We start from the raw sequence: 11,470 nt of genomic DNA on the forward strand, positions 1-11,470 counted from the left end.
TCCTCAACGGGAGAGGCCACAACAGTGAGAGGCCCGCATATCGCAAAAAAAAAAAAAAAAAAAAAAAAAACATCTAAAGGCTCCCATTTCACTCAGAGTAGAAGCACGACATTTGACCAGGTCCTGCAGAATTGGTGCTACCTTCCTCAGCTCTCTGGCTGTATCTCATTTTTCCTCTCATTTTGTTCAGCCACATTGGCCTTCTTACTATTTCTCAAAGTCTACAAGTACACGTCTCCCTTAGGGGCTCGGCACTTGCTTCTCTTCCAAATGTCACGTTTTCAATGAGGCTTTCCAAGAATACACGACTTACAGTTACAACCCCTCTGCATCCCCTCCTCCCTGCTTTAAGTTTTTATAACATTTCATCATCTAATCACACACACACACACACACACACGCACACATTTATTTTAATTATTATCTCTCCCCCCACCAAAAATTCCATGAAGGCAGGGATTTTGTCTGTTTTGCTTACTGCTGTATCTCCAGTGCCTCAAATGATGCCTGGCATATATTAGATACTTAAAAAAATAAGTGTTGAATGAATGAATGAACAAAATGGTAGCCAGGAGAGGTTATCTAAATATTAAGGAATATTACTGGCAGATCCTAACAGTTGGGCAGATAAGGAACCAACTAAATGACGTTTTGGTGGTTAGATTTTGAGTTGTAAATGACATATTTGTGAATGTTGTACTATAGTGATTATTTAAAGAAGACTTTTACTTCCATTTCTTTGTCAGAAGAGAAAACCATAATCCTCTTACCTTAAGGAAATAGCTCTAGCCCAGGACAAAAATCCTCTGAAATGAGAACCACTCAAAACTGAGATTCGCAGAGTGTAGGTTATGCTCTATGGTACAGTGACCAGACTACTGGCTTTGAAGTCAAAGAGTCCAGAGTTCAAATCTTGGCTCTGCCTATAATTATGTGCATGAGGACATTTACGTCCTTTCAACTTTAGTATCCTCATCAGTACTATGGCAATACCACCATCTCATGAGGAATCAATGGAACAATACAGGTTAACTGTAAAGAGCTCAGTACAACATAAATTGTTTTAGCAATGACAATGTCGATAATACAGTCCAAAATCCCATAGCTACATTTCTGAAATCTGAAGCTTTTGGTAAAACTATTTAGTGGAACAATTTAACCTGACCTGGGCCCATTTAGTGGCAATACCTAATCTGGCCTGGCAAGAGGCTAGGCTTTTTATAATCTCTATTCATCCTACTTGTGTCAACATTCATAAGTTTGTGTCAAAAATATTGCTGTGTTTAATGGCAGGGTGCTCTCCCAGACCCCTTGGAGTATATGTGATATAGTATACCCATTCATTACTTTCAAAAAAATTTAAATAAAGAATTTCAGACTATATCTGCCTCCAAGGAGCTTAACTATGTGGCTTTGAACCTATATTTTTACAAACAGATACAGTTGGAATAAGAAGGATTATTATGAAGTTCAGAATTTGACACCACTGGGGCAATGTGTTATCATGGCACATATTTCTTAGCTCTAAAATGAATGTGCCAGTACTTAATTGATGATTCCCATATTCCAGGATATGAATTATTGACCATGGTACGGCTCAAAGAGCTACCTGAGAAAGTCTAAATGTGATGGTATGGGAATGGGGTGATGGTCTCAGTACAGAAGATCTTAAACTAAAAAGTGTGACCAGTGAATTGAGACATAAACTAAAGGATGAGTAATTGGATTTCCTGAACAATCCTCAAATATTTTGGAGGAAGTTAGTCATTTTATTAAAGCCTTCTTATGTGATCAGTTCATCCATGTGGCCAGTCCTTTTGCTCATGGATGATCATCTTATACATGCAAATGCAGGAATGAATTTGACCTTCAAAGTCAAGATCTGGGACTCAGAGAGGGAGATGAAATCAGACTAATGTCAAAAATTATCAGTTTTTATCATTATTATTATTATATATAAATCTATTTTTGGCTGCATTGGGTCTTTGTTGCTGGGCACGGGCTTTCTCTAGCTGCGGCAAGCAGGGGCTACTCTTCGTTGCAGTGCACGGGCTTCTCATTGCGGTGGCTTCTCTTGTTGCGGACCACGGGCTCTAGGCTGGTGGGCTTCAGTAGTTGTGGCTCGCGGGCTCTAGAGCACAGGCTCAGTAATTGTGGTGCACGGGCTTAGTTGCTCCGCAGTATGTGGGATCTTCCCTGACCAGGGCACGAACCTGTGTCCCCTGCATTGGCAGGCGGATTCTTAACCACTGTGCCACCAGAGGAGTCTCTTATTATTTTTTTAAACTTCCTATATTGACTTTATTTTCAAAAATTTTTATTGGAGTATAGTTGCTTTACAATGTTGTGTTAGTTTCTGCTGTACAGCAAAGTGAATCAGTTATACGTATACATATATCCCCTCTTTTTTGGATTTCCTTCCCATTTAGGTCACCACAGAGCACTGAGTAGAGTTCTCTGTGCTATACTGTAGGTTCTCATTAATTATCTATTTTATACATAGTATCAATAGTGAATATATGTGAATCCCAATCTCCCAATTCATCCCACCCCCGCACCCTTTCCCCCCTTGGTGTCCATACGTTTGTTCTCTACGTCTGTGTCTCTATTTCTGCTTTGTAAATAAGATCGCCTACACCAATTTTTTCAGATTCCACATACATGCATTGATATATGATATTTGTTTTTCTCTTTCTGACTTACTTCACTCTGTATGACAGTCCATCCACGTCTCTACAAGTGACCCAATTTCATCCCTTTTAATGGCTGAGTAATATTCCACTGGTAAAAAAAATAATAAATAAATAAATAATCAGTGTCCAAAGAGTCAGTAAGCGAGTTCTCTTGTTTCCTAGAGGCACTGATAACCTAATTTGCAATATAAAAGAATACGACAGGCAGAGTGGGACACATGGGGAAGGCAAGTTCATGAAAGACAAGACTATGGATTAAGTCAGCTCAGAAAACAGGAAGTCTTTACTTGAATGAACGTGGTTGGAGTCTGGTTGGCCTGGAGTCCAGGAAGTAGGATTTTTTGGAAGGAAATCGTAATAGATGGTTGATGGTGAATCTCAGGATATCAGTTGAGCTTAAAACCTCAAAGCTTAGTCATCATTCTTGCCCTTAATTCCAGAAGGAGGGAGATAGTGCTATTGAGCCAGGCTCAAGGAAGTAGTTTGGGAGGAAAAGCCTCCTGATACAGAAATACCCAGGTCTAGGATGGTCCCACTCTGGAGATTTAAGGTTTAAGGAGACAGCAATGTTGCAGAACAAAAGTGCAGGTCCTAAGGACACTAGACAATTAGACCACAGAATGGCAAGTAGAGATTTTTATTTTTGATAAAGGAAAGTCTTTGATTATCCAAAATGCCCTAAGCTATGAGAAGAGTTAAAATGTTCCTTTCCCCAGTTTTGGCAGAGAGTGGAGGCAGCCTAGGAGACTCCTCATACCAGGGGGAAACCCTTTGCGTTCCACCCTTTTCGTTTTTAGGAAAGTGAGCTAGCTAACACTGCTCACTGCCTGAACTGGTCTCTTCTTCCTCACAGCATCATCCCCTCCACTGAGAAGACTTCCTACATGCCCAGGACATACACATGTCCTCATTCTCTTGACCTCCTATTACAGCTTGAACACTCAGTGATGGAATTTTTCTTGTCGGTGTCTAGAACATACCATGGAAACCTTGAGGGCAGGGACCACGTTACATCTTCAAAGACCAAGACCTACAAAGGACTTTGCCTGCAGAGAACATGCCCCCCCAAACTGGGGCATTTCCTAAAGCCAATGGAGAGTGGCAGCTGATATATGTCTATTTTCCTGTGTGTATTTGAAGACACTGGGTATTTCTCCCACCAGTTTCATCTGCTGATGAGTAATCCATTCAACCTGAAGAAAAATATTTTATTATTAGGAATTTGATTAACTCTTGGCTCCATGGGTGTGTGGACACTGTGTGCTGGATATTAAGGTTAGAATATCAGTACTGGGAGCTAATTTAATTTTGATGTCTCATTTTTCTCTACTTTTTCTCCTTGGTAAAGTGTCAACAAATTGAAAGTTAATTCTGCTGCTAAAATTACCCAAGGTATGAAACAGATTTGTTTGCAGGAAATACAGATAGGCAATCACCTGATTCTGCAGTGTGCCTTGCAACAGGGCTGTTTGGACAAACATCATGATATGCTATACTATTTTTAAAAGTTAGTTCTGTGCATTAGGTTTAATGCAGTCAATTCTGCTTTTTCTCAAGCAGAAGAGGCTGAGTTGCTCAGATGTCTGGCTAATAAGAGCTTCTCTGTCCTAGGGCAAAAGCTGAAAAAAGGGTGCCTTTGTAGTGTGGGAAATCTGACTTATATGGATAAGGGCTCCATACATGTAGATGAAAAGAAGGAAGACACTGAGGGGGAAGGTGAGAAAGGACAGAGATAAAAGCCACTTATTGAGTATTTATATGTGTTAAGTATCATATTTTATTAAAATTTATTTAATCTTCATTGTACACTCTGAGATGGCTATTGAAAGACAAATAAACTGAGGCATAGAATAGTCATGTAAGTTGCCCAAAGTCAAGCCCATGTCCATAGAATGTGATCCAGTGTAGATGGAACAGAGGTTAAGAGCAGTTAATGGACTCAGAGCCGAATCCAAGACAGACGAAGTTGAGTAAGTCAACACGTCTCTTTGAGCCTCAGTTTCTTTGTACATAAAAACGGGATGGGGCTTCCCTGGTGGCGCAGTGGTTGAGAGTCCGCCTGCCGATGCAGGGGACATGGGTTTGTGCCCCGGTCCGGGAAGATCCCACATGCCGTGGAGCGGCTGGACCCCTGAGCCATGGCCGCTGAGCCTGCACGTCTGGAGCCTGTGCTCTGCAACAGGAGAGGCCACAGCAGTGAGAGGCCCGCGTACCACAAAAAAATAACAATAACAACAACAAAAAAAAACGGGATGGATGGTATTTATGGCCCATGGATGCCGGAGGAATCAATGTTATGATGGTCATCATCCGCTGAGCATAGAGTCCAGCACAAAGTGAGACAGACTGCGATGGGACCTGGGACCCTCTGCTGCAGAGCTCGCACCTAAACAAATGACTCCTCCAGCAACAAAATACAAAGAAACTACCAGGGACTAAAAATAGTGGCGCATATGCACACGCAGGTGGGGCAAATTATGGACAAGATACGAAAAGACCAAAAACCCAACTGCCACTTCCAGAGAGCTGGGAGCAAAAGCAGGGTACTGTGCATGCCCCCTGCACACAACACCTCCAAAGGGGTGGGCAAACCACCTAAGCTACCCCTCTGGCCTAACCTCTGGACCCGTCCCTACCCTCACCCCATACAAGGAGCCAGCTTGCCCCCACCTCGGGGGGCAAGCAAGGGAACGTGTTACTTGCTTTCGCTCCCCCATACTGCAGCAGGAGCCCCAGTAAAGTCTTGCCTGAATTTCTTGTCTGGCATCTTATCAATTTCTATTGATTAGGGAAGGCCAAGAACCCTGGTCAGTAACAAAAGTATTCAAAAACAGTCCTCCAAGTTTTAATAGTATTGGAGCTGTTTGGGATGCTATTTTTGGAACCACTGTTTTGTTTTGGCCTCCCAACTTAAATCCTTCTAGGACCAGTGCCAGGTATGAATGATACTCGGACATAAAACCTGGCAGTAGGAGAAGTGGCTCACAACTGCTTATGGCACCTTTACTCGTGGGTAGAAGATGAGGAGAAGCAGACTTCAAGTCGGCTGACACTGATAAATCACATCTTAAATGTATCTGACAGGGCAAGGGCCATAATTGCTTCCTTTGTTGCTCACAATTGTTCATTACGGCTTGGAAAGGCCCCCAGATCATACAGGGAACATCTGATGTAAAATATCACTAGCCTCATCCCTTTTTTAAATAAAAGAAAAATATTTGAAGGGACAGGTCATCAAATTTTAAGAAGTTACAAATCCCTCTCTCACTGTGCTCCCTCTCTAGGCCCTCACCTTTGTGTATGATTGAAAAGAGCTGGGAGAGAAGGTGTCTAGAACCAAAACAGTTCATAGCAACACAAAAAAGCGACACCTTAGCATAAATACAGAGCCTCCAGCCTTTTGTCCCCAAACACTGATGGGACACCTACACCACACTCTGTCTTGAGTGAGGCCCGTCTCCCCACCCACCATCCCAGCCTAGAATGGCACATGGTGACATGTACCCTCCAACTGTTCCTCTCATCTAGCCCTTCTACAGCATCCCACGCTGGCCACAGAGAAATATTCAGTGTGATCTTGCAAAAGTCGTCAGATCGAACTCCTCACTTTCAGATGAAGGGAGAGGTTAGCTTCTTGCCCAGCTGGGGATTACATTCCCCCAAAAGCCAGTCATAGAGCTGGAACAGAGTCTGGTTCACCTACCTGAAAGCTCAGTGGTCTCCCCTGTACACTGCATGGTTTCCAATCTACTCTGCTTAAGATGGCCTTACATTTGTTCCTATCAGAATATCATAACACGAATAATATTAATAATGGTAATAATTATTACCAAAAGAATAATAAACACTAAATATGCTCCAGGCACTGTTCTAAATGCTTTATATGTAGTAACTAATTTCAACCTCAAACCAAAGTGATGACGTAAGTAGTACATCCATTTCACAAGTAAAATCACTGAGTCACAGAGAAGTGAAAACACTTGGATTGGATCATAAAACCAATGATTTCAGGAGTCTGGAGAGGAGTGTTTATATTTCATTTTTTTCTTTGGTTAGCAGTTAGCATAGGCTGAGATCATAGCACCCCAGTCTCTGCAACTTGACACAACGAAGGTAAAATCTCACTCACAACACATCCAACTTGGGTTGGCAGGGCTTTTTTTCCACTCAAGAACTCAGGCTGATGTTGTCCGTGTCACCTCTGCACTTCCTTGATCAGTGCTACAGGATAAAGAGAATGCTTTGGGTCTTGCCCTGGAAATTCAATGCTTCTTTCCAGAAGCAATGCAACAGTCCAAAATTTAACTCATCACTCCCCCACTGTTTCCTTTAGTCTCTCCAGATCTCCATCTCTGCTGGTAGCAACACTTGGTCTCCCCTATGAGACACTGGGGATCATTCTTGTTTTCTCCTGCCCCTCAGTTGTTGACAGTCACTCACAGTGTCTCCTCTAGGTGGTTCTGAGTCAGCCTCTTCCTCTCCATCACTGGTCCTCTGCCCTTGTCAAGACTTTCATCATCTCTCCCCTGGACCACTGTGGATGCTCTCTGATTGCCCTTCCTGTCTCCAACCTTATTCCTCAGAAGATTATAGAGGAACAACGAGGTGTCCAACGTACCCCTTTTCTCACCCTCTCAGAGACAACGACTTCTGCCCCTTTTAGCTGCTTACTTGGGCATTTGCCCAATCTCATTGATTTTACGTCTTTCTGTCTGAAGTGGTCAAATTTCCCAGAAAAGAATCTTGCAATCTACTGCCTGGAGGCTGAAGTCCTGGCTGCTACGATTTCAGGAACTAAAGATTGGAAAAGACCCACGGTTTCAACCCCCTGTGTGCAAATATTTACTCAGTTTTCCTGTCCTCCCATGGTTCACCCCTAGTCCTAGTACCCTCTCTCCCAGGGTCAGAGGATAAGCTTCCCTAGGGGATAAACCTTCAGTCTTTATTGCCAGGTGACAGGGAGGCAATTTTCCACTGGAGCTGGTATGAGACAATATGGGGATTCGATAGCTTCATAAAAGAAATTTCAACAGAGGTGCCCGACACTGTGTATTCTGAAGGTTTTTTTTTTTTTTTTGGAAGATTTTACATCAGCTGGAGAGTTCACAGCTCTCCCAACTTCTGGCTTAGGACAGTTATTTTGTCAGTTCTACTAAAAAATTGCCCCCATCCATTTTCTTTCAACCTACAAAGTGTGATTTATGTTTCCTCTCCTGATATTCTATTCAGGTGGGTTTACATCTTTTTGTTTTTTGTTTGTTTGCTTGCTTTTATTTTTTGCATTGGGTCTTCGTTGCTGCACACATGCTTTCTCTAGTTGCAGCGAGCAGGGGCTACTCTTCTTTGTGGTGCGCGGGCTTCTCATTGTAGTGGCTTCTCTTGTTGCAGAGCATGGGCTCTAGGCATGCGGGCTTCAGTAGTTGTGGCGCACAGCCTCAGTAGTTGTGGTGCATGGGCTTAGTTGCTCCGCAGCATGTGGGATCTTCCTGGACCAGGGCTCGAACCTGTGTCCCCTGCATTGGCAGGTGGATTCTTAACCACTGAGCCACCAGGGAAGTCCCGGGTTTATATCTTTTGAAGTATCCATTTCTCTATAATTTTAGTGGGTTTGGGGGAGGGATTGTAAGCGGGCATGTGAGTTAATTGTCCCATATTTAATCAGAAAACTCTCCATTCTGTTCTTCACCTCTGAGCCTTGTTCACGCTCTTCCTCTTCTTTTTTTTTTTCATTTTATTTTTTTCATATTACTCAGCCATAAAAAAGGATGAAACAATGCCATTTGCGGCAACATGGATGGGCCTAGAGATGATCATATTAAGTGAAGTAAGTCAGAGAAAGACAAATATCATATGACATCACTCACAGGTGGAATGAAAAAAAAATGCTACAAGTGAACTTATTTACAAAACAGAAACAGACTCACAGACGTAGAAAACAGACTTATGGTTACCAAAGGTGAAAGGTGGGGGGAGGAGTAAATGATGAGTTTGGGATTAAGAGATACACACTACAGTATATAAAACAGATCATCAACAAGGACCTGCCATATAGCACAGGGAACTCTACTCGATATTCTGTAATAACTGATATGGGAAAAGAATCTGAAAAAGAAAGGATACACATATGTGTGTAACTGAATCACTTTGCTGCTTGCTATTCCTTTTCTTGAAACGTCCTACTTCCTGCCTGGAATCTTCAACTGTTTCTCTGAAACTCAACTAAATTATTACCCCCTTCAGGAAGATCCCTGATGCCACAGACTGGACTCCTCTCCCTCATGCTCGCATTATGCCCTGTGCTTACACCTGTAGTGACATCAACCACCAATGTTACAAGGGTCTCTCCTTGTGACCGTCCTCCCTGCCTTGTAGGCAAGATTGTGATTTACTAGGCTCTCCTAGAGTAGGCACCCAATAAACGTGTTTAATGTTCATTTTAGGGTTCGAAGTATAAGTAAATAGAATTTATCTGTACAAACTAAATTAAATCTGTCATGTATTTCTAGTGTAGCTACTATTTACAAGTACTTCTTTTAGGATCACATAGACCCGGCATCATAGCTCTGTGGCCCAAATAGCACTTAAAAGTCACTGAGCCTCTCTTAAGCCGTGGTTTCCTGATCTGAGAAGTGGGAAAAATGGAGATAATGCTTATCTCCCAGCATCTTGGATGAGCAATACATGAGAACGTGTTTGTGCCCAGAACATGTTAATTGCATCTGAATGACATGCAATCACAAAGTGTGAACGGGAGAGCAGGAACCAGCTGCTCTTTTCTCTCTTCTTTGAGAAGCAGTAAAGTCTGCTTGTTAAAGGTGGGTTCTGGAGCTGGACTGGGAGGTTCATCTCCCGAACATGCCACTTTATCCATCCTTTGTTTCAGTTTCCTCTGCTCTAAAGTGTGTGCAATGATACATATTGTGAGGTTATTGTGAGGATTAAATGAATAAATGCATGTTAGGAGCTTACAAGAGGAACCGGTCCATATTAAGTATTAGTAAACATTTGTTGCTGTTTTTTCACCTTTAAGGACACAGGAACAGTTGAAAGTGCAAGCGTTGTGCAGGCAAGAGCATGTGTAACCCTGCAAGGAACTGCGTGAAGGCAGCCCGGGGCAGAGGATGCTAAACCTGGAGAAGGCAGATAGGTATTCTATGAGATCTCGAAGATCCCTTAACTTAATCCTGGATCATTTATGAATCACTGAGGGATCATAAACAATGAAGTAATAAGATACTTTTTTAAAAGAAAAATCACTCTGATCATTTCCAACTCAATGAGTAGACATGGCCTAATGCCATATCCATGAAGTGACACGTACAGCAGTGCCGGGGCTTGCATCCAGCCAGACATACATTTTAATTATTGCTGCTTAATCTAAAAGCCCCTTTTCTGCAGTCTTTAGCTTTATGAAATAGAAACGCAGCTACAGTGACCCTTTGATCTCCCGACCCTTTGATCCATCTTTCTGAGATGACCCTGCTTAGGAAAATTCTGTCTAATTGAAGACAGATGTGTCACAACTGCCCAAGGTCCTTTGCTATGACAACAGTGATGGCTTTTCTTCAGTAGCCCAGGCACTATTCTTAGTCCCTTAAAAAGTAAAACACACTATACAATGTACTTGATTGCTACAGCTACATTTGGGCCAATCAAAGAAAACAATAGAAAGTTTATCCCAACTTTGTTTTTTAAGAAAATGCCTAGTATGTGCTCAGGCTGTCCTGGAATTCATTCACTCAGAAGCATGCACTGAGCCCCTGATATCATTAGGAATTCTGTAGGCCCTGAGGATACAAACATGAAAGGTAAGTCCAAGGATTCAGAAGGAGTCAATGACCACCATGTTAATCCCAAGTCCCCAAGCTCCATACAAGCTCAAATGAAGACACACTGGGTTTCTAAGAAAGAAAGATGGGGAGCAAGTCAGTGAACTAGTAGAATGTGTTGGTCCACAGTACTGCATGATTTCACCAGCCCGTGACTTCCATCCTTCATGGCCTCCCTCTGGATCTGGAAAGCAAAGACATTCTGACCTAGAAGGTAGCTCCATCACTCAAGTTCTACCTGTCACTCTTACTGTAAATTGCATAACCAGCTTGGCTGCTTCTCTTTCTTACTTTAGAAGCCCATCACTTTCTACATGCACCCCAATGTTCACTGCAGCACTGTTTACAATAGCCAAGACATGGAAGCAACCTAAGTGTCCATCGACAGATGAATGGATAAAGAAGATGTGGTACATATATATAATGGAATATTACTCAGCCATTTAAAATCTAATGAAATAATGCCATTTTCAACAACACGGATGGACCTGGAGATTATCATACTAAGTAAAGTAAGTCAGACAGAGAAAGACAAGTATCATATGATACCACTTATATGCAGAATCTAAAAAAAATGATACAAATGAACTTATTTACAAAACAGAAACAGACTCACAGACTAAAAAAAAACTTATGGTTATCAAAGGGGAAAGGTGAGAGGGGAGGGATAAATTAGGAGTTTGGGATTGACATATACACACTACTATATTTAAAATAGATAACCAAAAAGGACCTACTGTATAGCACAGGGAACTCTACTCAATATTCTGTAATAACCTAAATGGGAAAAGAATTTGAAAAAGAATAGGTACATGTATCTGTGTAACTGAATCAGTCTGCTGTACACCTGAAACTAACACAACATTGTTAATCAACTAGACTCCAATATAAAATAAAAATTAAAAAAAAGAAGCCCTTCACTTTGGTTGACCACAGACATGCCTTCAT

The sequence above is a fragment of the Mesoplodon mirus genome (genome assembly GCF_964341445.2).
Source record: "Mesoplodon mirus genome assembly, chromosome: 16".
NCBI classification, from domain to species: domain Eukaryota; kingdom Metazoa; phylum Chordata; class Mammalia; order Artiodactyla; family Ziphiidae; genus Mesoplodon; species Mesoplodon mirus.